This window comes from Macaca fascicularis, chromosome X (genome assembly GCF_037993035.2).
Source record: "Macaca fascicularis isolate 582-1 chromosome X, T2T-MFA8v1.1".
NCBI classification, from domain to species: Eukaryota; Metazoa; Chordata; class Mammalia; order Primates; family Cercopithecidae; genus Macaca; species Macaca fascicularis.
The window spans coordinates 25,790,217-25,805,615 of NC_088395.1; the positions used below are offsets into that span (position 1 = coordinate 25,790,217).

Genomic DNA, 15,399 nt, shown 5'->3' on the forward strand with positions numbered 1-15,399 from the left:
TAATACAGGGAGCTTTTTAAAAATCCCAATTCCCAGGCTACATCAGCCAAATGTAATAATTCCTCGAGATAGAACTAACTGAGGTATCAGTATTTTCCTGAGCTCCTTGGGTTATTTCGATGTGCATCCAAAAGTTAAAAAATATTTCTTATATATACATATATCTATACACACACACATATATTTTCACACACACACATATAAGTAAGTAGGGAGGGAGGGGGAGAGAGAGAGAGAGAGAGAGATAGAGATAGATAGATAGATAGATAGATAGATAGATAGATAGATAGATGATAGATAGAGAAAGAGCGAGAGACAGAGAGAGTCTGGCTATGTCACCCAGGCTGGAGCTCTTTGGCTCAAGTGATCCTCCTGCCTCAGCCTCCCGAGTGGCTAGGACTACAGGTGTGCACCACCATACCCAAATAATTTTTTAAATTTTGTAGAGATGGGGTTTCACACTGTTGCCCAGGTTTGTCTTGAACTTTTGGCCTCAAGCAATCCTCCTGTCTTGACTTCCCAAAGTGCTGGGATTATAGTCATAGGGTACTACATCTGGCCTATAATTTCTGCATGTAGTAATCTGACTTTGAAATGTAATATTCATTGTGCATTGGTTCTTGATTTAAACTTCAATTTTAACATGTTATAAAGTTGATCTAAATTGAGTTTTATATTTTCTTCTTTAATCTTCTGAGATTAAAGAATAAAAAGAAAAAAATAAAAACAAAAACACTATTCCCTGAATTTACAGACTGAATCTAAAATATGTGGTAGATTGAGTGTAACTGCTATTTTTTTAAGCCTGAACTTTCTGCCCCAGATTCTGAAAAATAAAAATAACAAATGAAGCCTGGGTGACAGAGCGAGACTCCGTCTCAAAAAAAAAAAAAAAAAAAAAAAAAAAAAAACCAAACAAAAATGGTGTCAGATGCAGAATTGTAATTTGAACCCATAGTTTACACAATGTGACATTATATTACACAAAAATAAACTAATACATGTATTTACTTCACACGTTTATCAATGTTTGATAGAGGGATGTATCAGAAAAAAACTGAAAGAAAAGAAGTGGAAATTAGCTAGACTTAATGGAACTGAAATAGGAAATTTAAAACCCTCAAAAAGAAATGTTTACACTCAAAGCGCACTGTTTCCCTCATCAATTTCTGACTGCATGTTCCTAGCTTGTACTTAATGTAAGGAATGGGTGTGATTCATGTCACAGCAGCTAAGTTTTCAGGGCTTGCTAGAAAACAGAATGATCTAGAGGCATCTGCCACTAAGAGCATTGCTTTGTTTCTTATTCCAGTCCTCATCAATGAATCTAGCTGTGTTGGTGTCCTTTCTAAGAGCTTCTCTTAAGCTTTGGAATACCTAAGTTTCAGAGTAAATTCTACAAATAGTTTATTGATATAAAGGGTATATATCTTCATGATACAATGTCTAGAGAGGATAATTTATTTCCCTTATGTCTATGCATAATTATTCAATATTACTTGTAAATATAAGATTGAATTCTTTATTGTGTTCAATTGGCCTGATTAAGCCTCTGCATGAGGAAAAATAAAATGTTTGAGTCAGAATCTGGGCTGGGAACCCCAGAATTTTTTCTTTACTCTGTAGCACATGAACTAAGTATATAATGTTTGGAACTGCCCTAGAAAATTAATGTTGCCCTTACAATTTATGTCACTTTCCCAGCAGTATCATAACTAACCAGATAATATTTTAAAATGTTTTGCCAGCAAACTAATTTTTTATTTTGAGTATTATAGGAGACGTATATGTCCCTTGAGAAAGAGCTTATACAATTCTGAAATTTTCAGTAATAGAATGCACACATGCACACAGACACACATAAAAATGATATGGCATATATACTCAGGGGCAGGTTAACATCAATATTTCAAACATTTTGATAATCACAGGTTTACATATTGTTTTTCTCACTTTACAAAAGAGATACAAACAATTTTTATACAATATTTTAAATGGGTAGAATTGTATTGAAAATGTATTTGTTATTTTAAAATCAAAGAAATGAGAAAATTGGCAACCAGGCCTTAGCTGATATGATCACTGTCCATCTCCCCAGTGTGTTGGTTTGCAATTCTACCTCTCAATTACTGTGCACGAATGATACTCAGTGGCCTTTAATTTCCTCCAGTGTTCCAAAATCCATTCTGTCTCAGGCTTTTGCACATGCTCCACACCAGAAACACTCTTCTTTTCCTCCCTCCTCCATTTGCTTTTCTCACTTTTAAGAAACAAAATTCCCTCCTTTATCTTATAGGATAAAGTCACTTTCTTGGAAAAGCATCCTTTGATCCCCATAGCAGGTTCATTTGCAATGTTTTATGTTCCCTCTGTTCCTTGCACTTCTTTGTAATACCTGTCAAAGTATGAGTGAAAGTATTCATGTAACCACTTGTTTTGCAGCTAAACGATGTTTCTTCCAGCTAAACTGTGTTTCATTAGGACAGGGACTACACTGCCCAGGACATTTATAAATGACAATATAAATATTCCCTAGCTGATTTTAATTCCCCCCAACATGCGGGGTCTATGAAGATAAAGTCCTTATCTTCCTTATTCAAGTCCCATCTTCCTTATCCCAAGCCCCTTAATACAGGATCTGGCTCATGGTACTTGTTCAATGAATAGTTGTTGAATTAATTGATGAAAAAATTAACTTTTAATATAGTGAATAGTAATCTCTCTACTTTTATCTGTTCTGTGAAATGTTTTAGCTTTTATATATTTTTTAATTTTTAGCTTTGTAATGTTTATATATTAGGTATATTGAAGAAAACTACATTATATATTAGGTATATTGACACTTGCAATTCATGAAAACTTTAAATCTTGAAATATATTTTGTAAAATTGACAATGCATAACATAACTTATGAGCAAGAATGATTCATTATAAATTGTGATTATAACACAACAGCTAAATAGAAAGATATGATTGTAAATATATCTCTTCAATAATAAGTAGAATTAAAATGTCAGAATTTGAAAGGTAGAACTACCCTAGGCTTCATTTAGCACAACAAAAACACGTCATAAATAAATACAAATAATAAGTGATTTGCCCAATGTCATAAAGATAATTAGTGGTAGAAGAAAATTGTAACTCCAAATTTCTGACCTCTTTTTCTGTTCCATAATATTCCTACATTTTAAGTATGAAATTTTGAATGAATATGAGGCCAAGACAGATTTGTTAATTTCCCTTAATGTACAATCAGGAAATTGGAATAAGGGCATTCAAAAAGCAAACACAGCTCCTAGTAACATGACCAAAGAGCCTTACAATGCTTTTACCATGATGTGGTATCCACACCTCTCCAGCTTATTTTCTTTGGATCTCAAAATGTATACTTTGCCTGTCTCCTATTGCTATTAATTGCCACATACATCTCTTTGTGTGATTTGCTTGGCAGCCCTGAAAATGGTTGGCTCTCTGGTTGGATCAGTCCCCTGTGGGAAACTCAGGACTCTGCGTTCCCAGTACTGGCTCACAGAATCTGGTTGAATCCCGTGAGTTATTTATACTTCACTATACTTGGTTCCTGGCACCGGAATTGTTAGAGGTCCATTTTGAAATGCATTTGGTCAACCATGAGTTGAGTCAGCTCAGCACTTGAGATTTAGGGTGTCTTCTGGTACCTGACAGTAGGTGTTCAAAAGGAATTAGAAGCCACATGTGTCAAATTGGAAACAACTCAGGTTTATATTTTAATACAGTTCAATTTTGCCTATTAGAGGGAATTATGGTAGCAATTAATAAACATGCTTAATCAGTGCCAAAATCATAACATTTGAGGAGGTTGGGAAAATTCTGAGATAGTTGAAAAAATTAGTAAAAGGCATTTTGGAACCAAATACCTCAAAATCTCTTGGACATGGATTATAATATAATATGTAAAATGCGTCGTGTGTAATATATTTTAACACATTTGTCCCTGATTTTTTCCCATTGAAAATGGGAAATTATAAAGACACTTTCTGTCTTTATGATTTTATTGTTTAGGGGGACAAAGAATAAAGGCTTTAACAAACTTTGGTTGGGCACTGTGTCATAGAATCTAAAGATGCCCAATATCACTGTCATTAAAGGACATCTAAGTTATTGAGAGAATGCCATAATTAGAAGGAAAATGCAAGCACTGTTCTGAGAGAACTATTGATTCTTTGCTTTCAGACTACTCATTTGTTTAAGACTAAATGTGCAAGCTACACCAAAGAACACGAAATTACCTCGGAGTTGCCGCCTCGGCAGTGGTACGACAGCTGATAGAGACAGGCTTGCATTTTCTCCTGAAGTCTTCTATCTTCCTTTAGTGTCATTGAGCAAGGGCTGCTGAAGTGTCAGAAAAAAATATTTATTGCTCTTCCATATGTCACTGCCCTCCCGCCAGTGACATGTGTACTCATCAGTCAAATGGAAACTACCCACCATGTTTGATTTACTGCAGTTGAAGGAAATCTGTTTGTGGGTTCCTATAACATAAGCCATTTTGCTAGAGATTAATGCCCTGATTTGCATGCAGTTCATGAGAGTTATATCATTAGTTTTCATGATATATCAGACTAAATGGAAGAAATCCAACTCTGTTTTTTCCTCTGTGGGGTCCTGCTCTTTTTCTTTCCCCTCCCTAACCTTTTCATTAACTTTCCCCTTGTTATTCAGTAAAGCATTATTTACTTTGTGCCATCTCAGGACTTGGTAGGAGATTATGTGATTAAGTTTTAGCAACACAGAAACCATGAATAAAGTCCCTCTTCAGAACACCTGGAAAATAGCAACAGACTTTCTGGCCTTGGAAATGGACTTTTAACAAGCATATCATGGTGAAAAATAAAATGGAGAAAATTTTATTTTTCAGAAATAAAATAAAATTTTCTGAAAAATAAAATTGAGTTTTCTCACGGACATCTATGTACCATTTACAATCTATGAGGGATGCAGGGTAAGAAGGTTTTCAGAGCTTTCAGAGTTGCTCAAGTTTAAGGAAGTTTTCTAACATACTATAATTCTACTGTATAGAATTCAAAATATATCTGTGTTGACATTTCTGAGCTATAAGTAAAAACATTCTATAGGTGTATAATTGAATCTACTTTGACTAGCCACACCTGATTGCTATATAGAACCTGTGAGGATGGCAACAGAGATGACTAAGAGCAGCTACATTTATTCAGATGCAGGTTAAAAAGTGGATAACAATTGATTGAGATATTTATTCCATATCTCAACATCTTCACCAAAGCTCTTGAAGCATATGAAATTCTATTTAACTATTTAAATAGAATTTAAACAGTAAAATTTGACTATTAGTACTCCTATAAAGAATATCCTATAAAGAATATATCTATGTAAATAAAAAAGATCTTATTATAATGTACAGAAGCCAAGTCTTTTGTACTTCTCAGACATTAGGCAATAGATTTTAAAGATTTCACAAAGCAGACTCCACAAAAAAAACTGTTAGAATTAATAACCTACTCAGTAAAATTGCAGGATATAAATCATCATACAAAAATACATTGCATTTCTATACACTGATAATGAACTCTCAAAAATTATAAAACAATCCCATTTACAATAGCATCAAAAATAATAAAATGGTTAGGAATAAACTTAACCAATGAAGTGAAAGGTGTATACACTAAAAACTACAAAACATTGATTAAAGAAACTAAAGGATACACAAATAAATGACAGACATCCTGTATTTATGCATTGGAAGACTTAAGTTAAATGTCTGTACTACCCAAAGTAACCTGCAGAGTCGGTGCCATCTCCATCAAAATTAAAATAGCATGTTTTATGCATAAAGAGAAAATCAATCCTACAATTCATATGGAGCCACAAATGACCCAGAATAAACAAAGTGATCTTCAGAAAGAACAAACTTGGAGGCATCACAGTTCCTGACATCAAAATATATTACAAGCTACAATAATTAAAACAGTATGGTACTGGCATGAAGGTGGAGATATGGACCAAGGGACGGAAATAAATCCATACATATATGGCCAACTGATTTTTGACAAGAGTTCCAAGAACACACAATGAAAAAAAGGGCACTCCTCAACAAATAGTGTTAGGACAACTGAATATTCACATATGTAAGAATAAAATCAGACCCCTGTATTACACCATACATGAAAACCAACTCAAAATGGACTAACGACTTAAATGTAGGACCTGAAACCTAAAACCCCAAGAAGAAAACATAGGGGAATATCTTCTGGATATTGGTCTCTGCAATGATTTCTTGGATATGACAACAAAAGCTTAGACAATAAAAGAAAAAATAGACAAGTGGTATGAATTAGTCCTTTTTCACACTGCTAGTAAAGACATACGTGAGACTGGGCAATTTATAAAAGAAAGAGGTTTAATTGGACTTACTGTTCTACTTGGCTGGAGAAGCCTCACAATCATGGCAGAAGGCAAGGAGGAGCAAGTCCTGTCTTACATGTATGGCAACAGGCAAAGAGAGAATAAGGAAGATGCAAAAGCGGAAACCCCTAATAAAACCATCAGATCTCATGAGACTTATTCACTACCATGAGAATAGTATGGGGGAAACTGCCCGCATGATTCAATTATCTCCCACCGGTTTCCTCCCTCAACACATGGGAATTATGGGAGTACAATTCAAGATAAGATTTGAGTGGGGACACAGGGCCAAACCATATCATGGTACTACATCAAACAAAAATATTTTGCACCCCAAATGATATAATCAAGAGAATAAAAAGACAACCTACAGAATGGGAGAAAATATGTGCAAGCTATACACCTGATAAGGGGCTAATTTCAAAAATGTATAAGGAACTCCTACAAATTTATAGCAAATAAACATATAAATAACCCAATTGAAAATGGGCAAAGAACTTGAACAGAAATTTCTCCAAGAAGACATACAAATGACCAACAAGGTATATAGAAATGTACTCAAAATCATTAATTGACAGGAAAATTCAAATCAAAACTACAATAAAATATCAACTCACACCTGTTAGGATGGCTATTATTAAAAAGGAAGTGTTGGTGAGGATCTGGATAAACTGGAATCATTGTACACTGTTGGTGGGAGTATAAAATAGTACAGCAGCTATGGAAAACAGCATGGATGTTCCTCAAAAAATTATAAATGGAATTACCATATGATCCAGCACTATTACTTCTGGGTATATATTCAAAATAATTGAAATAATAATCTCAAAGAGATATCTGTACTCCCATGTTCATTGAAGCATTATTCATATTAGACAAGATACGGAAACAACCAAGTGTCTGGATGAATGTATGAATGAATAATGTATGGTGTATGATTAATTATATATTCCATTATACAAAATATATATACTATTCTGTTATAATATACAATATTTTGTTACATATATAATATTCCATTATATATAATATACAATATTTTGTTACATATATAATATTCCATTATATATAATATACAATATTTCATTATATACAATATATATTTCATTATATATAATCCATTATATATAATATACAATATTTCATTATATATTTCATTATATATTATATATTTCATTATATATAATATATAATATTCCTATATATAATATTACAATATATAATATATAATGGAATATTATTCAGCTTTAAAAAGAAGGAAATACTGCCATTTGTGACAACATGGATAAAACTGGAGGCCATTGTGCTACATAAAATAAACCCCAGAAGGACAAATATTGCATGATTCCACTTGGAGAAGTTATTTAATAGTTAAAATCATAGATGCAGAGAATATAATAGTGGTTGCCAGGGGAAGGGGGTGAGGGAAGTAGGGAGTTGTTTAATTGGTACAAAGTTTTAGTTTTGCTAGATGAGTAAGTTCTAGAGATCTGCTGTACAACGTAGTGCCTATAATTAGCAATAACGTATTGTGCACTTCAAAATCTGTTAAGAAGTGTTCTTACCACAAAAACAAAAACAAAGAGGGACACAAGGAAACTTTAAGAGGTGTTGAATATGTCTGTTATGTTGATTGTGGTATTGGTATCATGGGTGTTTAAATATGTTCAAAGTCATCAAATTGTACACATTAAATATGCTCAGTTCTTTGTATATCAAATATACCTCAAAGCTGGTGGAAACAGGAAAAAGCGTATGAACAAATAGTTGATAAAATCTTCACAAAAAGATAGGCAAGTGACTGATGAAGATCTTAAACTTGCATCAGTAACAGATATTCCAAATACATAGACAAAAGAGAGAACATCAGTGATCTAAATGTCTAGAGTGGCCCGAGAATATCTTGCTGCCTCATTTGACACAGACATATATTAAAGACAAGACTGGGACTGAAACTAAGTGCCATCAGCATATGCTCAATGAACCATATGCTGTCTGTGATTCTAGAATTTTCTGAGTCATCCTCAGTTTTTCCTATCTAGCCTCAAGACATCAGAAATTGGCACATAACCAGTATTTCTGTAGTTACTTTTGAATTGCAAGCAGTGTAAGAGTGATTAAATACTTGTTTTCTTGAGTAGGACACATAGGAGGTTTGAATTCTAGCTCCACCCTTAATAACTCTGTAATTTTGAATAAAGTACTCAATCTTTCTAAGCTTCTGTTTCTTCTGAAAATGTGGTTAATAAAAATGGCTGAAACACTTAGAGAAGTGTTTGGCAGATAGAAATTACTAAAGCAATATTAGCTATTATTGTTAACAACATTTACCCTTCTAGAAATCACCTGATGGCAGACCACAACTGCTTTTAAGGCCATCTCTGAATGGTATAATGGAAGTGGGAAGTGAGAGAATTGATGGCAAGAAGCAGGGAATATGTAATTAATTCCCTTGATAAATTAAAGCACAGTAGTTACTTTTTCAAATTTTCTATTGGAAATCCACCTTCTGTATGCAAAAAAGGAAGCCTAGGGAACTTCTACTCTGAAGACTGAGGCGTAGAATCAAATACTGGGCATATGGAACTATATTATTGTATGATAAAAATGCAGATATGTTGATCAAAACACCCTGAGCCAGCTACCATCTTATTAGGAGAGCTACCACTACTACTGCTAGTTGTTTTAGTCGAATGTACAGTGGCATGCAGGTGTGTATGTCTTGAGGATATAGTATCATTCTGCTTTTTATAATAATCAGTATTATTGGGCTTCTCCAATATTAATTCTATCAATATTTCATTACAAATGAGGTAGTTGATGCCACTTAGAAGTGGCAGTGCTCCTTCTAAGGGAAAAACGCATCTTTTCAAAATTTCCAATTTGTGATAATGCATATGCACAACAAAGAAGAAAGATGATATTAATAAAAAATTTCCTTAGGTTTTTATTGAAAAATGAATAATTTTATATTAGCTAAGTTATAAATTCCTGAGCATATGTAATACATTTTCAAAACTTTCTGTGTATATTATCATTTTAATCATGGTGATTAGGGAGGCATTGAATACAAATTTCATTCATGGTGGCAGCCTATATCTGATTTTCATGTGATCTTATTTATTCTGTTTATTTTACTTTCCTGCTCTCTCATTATAATTTCTTCACAGTTTTGAAACAAATATTTACACAATGGTGATAGTTTGTTACCCTTATATAGACATTTTACCAGGACTCCAAAAATGCTCCTGCAAAAAACATAGAGAAGCATAACAAGCATTTTAATATAAGTAGCAGGAACTTCTTTTGACTACATAATTCTTTTTATCAGAACTTCCACTGAATAATTTAAACACATTTGGAAACTAACCTTCAGCCTAAAATTTCAGTGATTAAGATAGCAATCTTAAAACAAGCTTTATGTCCCTTGTCTGCTTTCTAATCTACACATACATAAACACAGAAATGCACACACATAAACAGGATTATATTCTATTTTACCATGTTTGCCTGTGCACCAATGATTGCTCTTTTGAGTGATTATTCTCTTTTGTTTTAGGGAGAGTAAAATAGTAGGGTTAAATAGGCTTCTTAGAAATAGACCACCTCATTCTATAGTGAATTAAAATCTATAGCCATTGCAATTTTACAGACTTTAATTTAATCTCTTTCTCTGTGCCTCATTAGATTTGTTGCTTAGAATTTCTAATGATTCCACCAGTGTCCTTAATGAACTGTGAACCAGTTACAGGCACACCTCAGAGATATTGTGTGTTTGGTTCCAGACCACAGCAATAAAGCAAATATTACAATAAGGCAAGTCACACAAATTGTTTTTGTTTCCCAGTGCATATACAACTTATATTTACACTATATTGTAGTCTACAAAGTATGCAATAGAATTATGTCTAAAAACAGTGTACATACCTTAATTTTAAAATAAAAAGTTTATTGTTAAAAAATGCTAAGGAAAATATGAGCCTTCAGTGAGTTGTAATCTATTTGCTGGTGGAGAGTCTTGCCTCCATATAGATGGCTGCTGACTGACTGATCAGGATGCGGGTTGCTGAAGGGTCAGGTGGTGGGGGAAATTTCTTAGAATAAGGCAACAGTAAAGTTTCCCACATCAATTGACCCTTCCTTTCACAAAAGATTTCTGCATAGTATGTGATGCTATTACTCACAACAGAACTTCTTTCAAAATTGGAGTGTCTTCTTAAGCCTTGCCACTGCTTTATCAACTAAGTTTATTTAATATTTTAGATCAATTGCTGTCATTTCAATAATGTTCCCAGCAGCTTCACCAGGAGTAGATTCAAACTCAAAAAACTACTTTGTTTTGTTCATTCATAAGAAGCAACTCCTCATTTGTTCTAGTTTTGTGATGAGATTGTAGCAATTCAGTTACATCTTCAGGCTCTATTTTAAATTCTAGTTCTCTTGCTGTTTCCACTACATCTCCATTGATTTCCTCCACTGAAGTCTCAAACCCCTCAAAGTCATGCATGAGAGTTGGAAACAATCTCTTCCAAACTCCTGTTAATATTGACATTTTTACCACCTGCCCTGAATCATGAAGGTTCTTAATGGCATCTAGAATAATTAATCATTTTCAGAAGGTTTTCCATTTTCTTTGCCCAGATCCATCAGAGAAATCATTATCTATAACATCTATAGCCTTATGAAATTTATTTCTTAAATAATAAGACTTGAATGTCAAGAATTACTCCTTGATCCATAGGCTACAGAATGAATGTTGTGATAGCAGGCATGAAAATAGGATTAACCTTCTTATTTATCTCCACCAGAGCTTTTAGGTGACCAGCTGCATTGTCAATGAGCAGTGATTTTTGAAAATAATCTTTTTTTCTAAACAGTAGGTCTCAACAGTGGGTTTAAAATATTCAGTAAAACATGCTGTAAGCAGATGTGCTGTCATTCAGGCTCTGCTGTTCCATTTGTAGAGCACAAGCAGAGTAGATTTCGCATAATTTTTAAGGGCCTTTGGATGTTTGATGTGGTAAATGAGCCAACTTAAAGTTACCAGTTGCATTAGCCCCTAATAAGAGAGTCAGCCTGTACTTTGAAGCTTTGAAGCCAGACATTGACTTCTCCTCACTAGCTATGAAAGTCCTAGATACATCTTAGTCATCTGGATGTTTTTTGTCTCCCTTGAAAATTGCTTCCATTGTCTCTGTTGTTTTACTGTAGCCATCTTCATCAGTGATCTTAGCTAGATCTTCTGGATAACTTGCTGCAGCTTGTACATCAGCACTTGCTGCTTCACCTTGTACTTTTATATTATGGAAATAGTTCTTTTCTTAAACCTGATGAACCAGTCTCTGCCAGCCGTGCCATCTCTGTAGTGAAAAGGATAGAAAATTAGCTCACTGTTCTTGGCCTAAACCGAAACCTGTATTAATACAGTTGCTTCTATAGTGTTGTATTTATAGAGGAAAGGAAGTTTCTTACTTCATGAGCCACCTCCCTTTTAGATTCAGTACTGAACACATCAGCTTATTTAAAACATTTTAAGCACTTAGCAAGTTCTTGTTGAATAAAAAATAAACAAAAAGAGATGTTCGCCTTTGACTTGTGGCTTAGGCTTCTGTAATTTAAAATATTGTAAAATATTTTCCAGTTCACCTTTTGTAGCTCTAGGTAGAATTGCTTTCAAACCAATTCAGATAAATACGTTCTTTTGATTTAAATATCTTCATGAAAGGAGGTTATTCTCTTTCCCAGGGTCTTGCCAAGATTCTGTGGGAAATTGAACTTCACACATTTCCCATAACTTTCCTCCTCATCATTCTTCTTTCTGTCTAATACAAGACTCTAAAATATGATTTTAGAATCTTCTTTGATTTCTCATTTTCCCAATTTCAAATTTATTTTGACACTTAGCCAGATCTTAAAGAATTCTTTTTAAAATTATTTCCAGAATCCATACTTTTATCCATCACTGTTAATAGATTCACTATTTGTCAGACTTGGTCTCTGGCTACTTACTTTCCTTATTCCAATTTCACAAAAGTAAGATTTTATGATTTCAATCAATAGTATAGATTGTGGTCAAAAGTATATTTGATACATTTCTGGCTTTATGTATATCTATAAGAAATTTTCTTTGTACTGCCTTTAGTGCAGACATAATTTATGTTCTTTTCCAATGCATCCATCCATGGATCCATTTATCTATGAAAAAAGAAAGGCATCTTCTTATAATCATTGTATTCCTCATGTAACCAATATACAACACACACACCACCACTACCACCACCACACACTCCTACATCATCTAAAAGCTTATATAACATGAACCTAAGAATGACTCTTCTTGTTTGATCTGTACAATCTGACATTACGTGTACTTTAAATTGATATTAATGATAATATTCTTAAAAATCAAAAACTGATAAAGATTTTTCTCATGAAAAATGGTGCGTTATTTTCCTACATTGAAAAAATTGACTTCTCAGTTGGAAGTCAATGACATTTGGGCCCATTTCTTAAAGGATTCTAAGATTAAATCTTCTAAGTAGATTTATTTCTTTACAGATAAATAAGAATATGCTATCGCATCTCCCAGGATTCAATTTTGTGGGCCTATTAGGCAATTATTAATGGATTAGGACAAAGGAAAGCTAAACTCTTCAACTTATACTACCACTTTTTGTAAAGATGCCAAGCAGATTCAAAGGCACTCCAGAGGTATCTACATATATTGAAGGGCTAAAGGGGACAGGATGACACAAGTGAAGTAAAACATTTTCAAACGCAAAAGAAAAATAGGGGGCTGAAAGAAAGAAAGAAACCAAAGATGAGAAGTAAGGGACAAACAGGAACAGTTAACCTTTCCAATTACATTATTAAAAGTGAGTTTATGTATTTCACATAGAAATTTGTTCCCTTATTATTGGAGAGCAATAAAACATTGCCTTATGTGAAATATGATCATAACCAGTATAAATTTTCAACAGAGTAATAATCTCCATTTCATCTGGGAAAATCTTATTTTACATTATTCATCAAGAAAATATCGCAGATATGGGAAATAACATTTTACATAAAATGAACAAAAGATATTTGAAATATATACATTCTATTATTTAAGCACAGTGAGGAACCCTGGTGAGGAAAGGTGGAAAAGGATGGAGGGGCAAGATATGTCATCTGAAAATGCAGTCTCTAGACCAATTCTTTGATAATGATGCTAGAAGTAACGGACAGTAGGAAAGTCTTGACCTTAGAGTGTACAAAAATGTTTGCGCCTCTATGGGAGAGTTGCTCGGGGTCTTTTGGGAGATAAGAGTCATGGCATTTTTGCGTGATGCTTAGTGGTACCAGAGATTCTCTTCCAGTACATCCCAGAGAAAGTTGTTCACCACTCTAAGAGAGATCCAGGTTCTTCTCTTGGGAGCTTCATAAAACAGTCATCAAGTTCACAGAGAGAAAAAGGTCACAAAAGTTGGTTCCTGAACAATAGGTGCTTGTGGCAGCCACAGCAGAATCGTTAGTAGCCAATTTAAGCAGTTTTAGTGGGACCATTGGAATAGACCTAACACTCTGAGATGAAAACAAAGCCCCCTTTGGAACACAGATTTAAAATATGCACACATATTCACATATGTGCGTATGGGGGGGTATCTATATATGTATCTATACACACACACATATATATAGAAGATATAGAAGATATGTGTGTGTGTATGTGTGTGTGTATATATATATATCTTCTTCCTTTTCTTCTCTTTAAAACAAACAGAGGAATTCCATTTTCAGCTAAGAAGGAATAAGAGGGGCAGGATTTAACCTCCCGCCTGAAACAGTAACAATAAAAAGGAAAAATAAAATAAATGAACTCCTGAACATCAGGCAATGAAGGGCACAGATCTCTGGGAGATAAGAAACAAATAAGGAGAACCATATGATAAATCCAGCTACTGCCTGCAGGTTTCCTGGCCATGGTGCATGTATGGGAGTGTAGGAGTGGAAATCAGGCAAAGTCCAGTAAACTCACCAATTTGAGGAGAAAGCTAAGTGTACTGGGAGACCAAGGTGGCTAGAGATGGCAGGACAGAACACTAGAGAGGAGAGAGCTCCAAAGATCTGCAAAGAATTCCACCCAAGTATTCAGTTGAGTACTGATCAGCATATGACAAAACTACTTGAGTCAGGGGAAAGAAAAACTTAAAATAATTAGGGGTAGAAGTGTCCCGTGTACACACAGGGCTGAGAAATGTACCTGTTTCTACCAGTCAGAGAAGGAAAGCATGTGGTATTAGGTAGGGTATACAGAAAAGTCTTGCCTTAGTAGTGAGGAATAATCATCCCTAGACTGGGCACTGCTCTAGTCCTTCCAAACCAATCTTAAAAGGAACATCCAAAGTAATAAAACTATTTCCATAACTTAATGGCATCCCAGAATAAAGCTTTGTAATATTTTAGGAATACAAAAATATCCAGTATCCAACAAGGCAAAATCACGGTGTCTTGAAACACAATCAAAATTTACCAGACATGCAAAGATGCAGGAAAATAAGACTCATAATGAGGAAATAAATGAATCAACTAACTAAACTGACAGATGTTTACCTCATTAGTGTCCATACATATATGATTGGTAGATTTCCTTGTAGATGCTATTCTGTGCCTTTATCAATATATAAATATGCCCACAGTAACTGAGTATAGTGGGTCTTTATTATCTCAGTATTCTTCATCAGAGTCCCATATTTGGGGAAAGTTTTAGAAAAATAAAAGTTGTTGCAATGTTAAAACATTTGTTAATGAATAAAGAGATATACAATTAGTCTTCCCTGCACCCCACTAAATCCTCTGTTTAACATTAGTGCCTCTCCTGTTGGTCTTTCTGTGGTTGCCACAAGTTGCAAAGGTAAACTAAAATAACGATGCAAAACAACTGCAAAAGCTCTTCAGAAGTGGATTACTTGAATAACAAAGTATTCACAGGGTACA

The 15,399-nt window shown here is 34.1% G+C and overlaps 1 long non-coding RNA gene across 4 annotated transcripts in view; it reads right to left on the minus strand.

Moving 5' to 3' along the window:
- Positions 1–15,399, minus strand: part of LOC123570889 (uncharacterized) — a 251,642-nt gene that overhangs the window by 82,165 nt on the left and 154,078 nt on the right. For 3 of the 4 annotated variants that reach the window (XR_012430264.1, XR_006695105.2, XR_012430262.1), the window contains exon 2: positions 4,269–4,371. This is a non-coding gene — a long non-coding RNA (uncharacterized lncRNA). Of the gene's footprint in view, positions 1–927; positions 2,396–4,268; positions 4,372–15,399 lie in introns of those variants that run through there. The other variant, XR_012430263.1, reaches the window with a different exon arrangement.